At 43.0% G+C, this 1,722-nt stretch overlaps 1 pseudogene across 1 annotated transcript; it reads left to right on the top strand.

Annotated features, from left to right (window-relative positions):
• The first annotated feature begins 414 nt into the window (after positions 1 to 414).
• LOC309802999 (proteasome subunit beta type-6-like) lies at positions 415 to 1,027 on the top strand (annotated as a pseudogene). The gene has a single exon. The product of its transcript is annotated as a proteasome subunit beta type-6-like (transcript).
• The last annotated feature ends 695 nt before the right edge of the window (positions 1,028 to 1,722 follow it).

Genomic DNA, 1,722 nt, shown 5'->3' on the forward strand with positions numbered 1-1,722 from the left:
CCAAGCTACTTTCAGAACAGGTTTGAAGACAAATCTTATCTCTTTTTCTTTCTCCCCCCTTCACTCCCCCCACCCCATAGTGGTGATGGTGAGGAAACAGAGAGATAAGAAACTAGTTCTCTAAGGAAGAACACACACACACACACACACACACACACACACACACACACACTGTAGTTTGGATTCTTTGGTCTGCTGGTCCACTTTTCCTTCCTTCTCTAATGTAATCAGTTCATTACAGCAGGTGGCACCTTCTCATAGATAAATGTCAGACATGATTTTAAGAAGAGAAATGATTTTTAAATATTTGGAATATTAACATACAGTATTATAATTCTTCCTTGGAGATTTTTTGGAAGTGCTAGAGTTGTGGTGCTTTACGACAGTTGCTTTGTGGCCGTACGGGAGGCGAAGATGGCGGACACCTTAGTACCTGTTCGGGGAGCGTGGCCAGCACTAGCCTAGGGGCCTGAGGCCATTACCCCCAACTGGGAAAACCGGAGAGTCTCAACAGGGACCACTATCATGGCCGTGCAATTTGATGGGAGCGTGGTTCTAGGAGCTGACTCCAGAACAACCACTGGGTCGTACATCGCCAATCGAGTGACTGACAAGCTGACCCCTATTCATGACTATATTTTTTGCTGCCGCTCAGGCTCAGCAGCTGATAGCCAGGTAGTAGCTGATGCAGTCACTTATCAGCTTGGTTTCCACACCATTGAGCTGAATGAGCCTCCGCTGGTACACACGTCAGCCAGCCTCTTTAAGGAGATGAGTTACCAATACCGAGAAGACCTGATGGCAGGAATCATCATTGCGGGCTGGGATCCCCAAGAAGGGGGGCAGCTCTCGCTTTGGCCATGGAGCGGGACGGCTCCAGCGGAGGGGTGATCCACCTGGCAGCCATTGTAGAATCAGGGGTAGAGCGGAAGGTACTTTTGGGAGACCAGATTCCCAAATTCACCATTGCCACTTTTCCACCTCCCTGAATCCTAGGATTCTAAGATACAACAAGAGACACCCTATACTTATGGCAAAATTCAATAAAAAGTTTGTCAGTGAGAAAAAAAAAATGCCTATGGGGGATGTGAAAGAAGGAAGCAGACTTGACTTCAGTAATTGATGAGGTAATCAGTAGCTTTTGTGCCCCATGAAACATGTTCATGGTTAAAACAAGCTCTCTCATATCTAGTGTTGTACTCGAGCCTCTCTGTGTGCTCTGTGGTACAGGAAGAACATACATCTGCAGAAGAAACATTCCTGCCAGAATGTGCATTCTTCATTCCTCAAGGGTTTCAATGTCTCCCAAAAGATGAAATATTATATTTAAAGGATTAAGATATAATTATTGTATTCTTTTGTAAAATAAAAGATTCCTTTTGAATCTAGGTTCTACCACCTAATGGACTGTGAGCTTATGCAAATTAATTTCTCTTGCACATGTTCCTCATCTGTAAAATGATGATAATATTCCATTTGGTTGTAATGACAAGTGAGATGATGTCCTATGATGTCTAATTTAGATGGTAAATAATAGATGTTTTATTATTACTGTTATTGTTATCATCATTATTACCTGTTTATGAAAGAACAGTGGGAGATTAGAAGATAGCTACTTTATGGGAGGCATCGGGTTCTAATAATCATTGGGGGACCTGATGTACCAAGGAGCATAGACAGGCTGAGGTAACATATAACTAAGCATAGACTAAGAAATGAACT

The sequence above is a fragment of the Mesoplodon mirus genome (assembly GCF_964341445.2).
Source record: "Mesoplodon mirus genome assembly, chromosome: 4".
Taxonomy (NCBI): Eukaryota; Metazoa; Chordata; class Mammalia; order Artiodactyla; family Ziphiidae; genus Mesoplodon; species Mesoplodon mirus.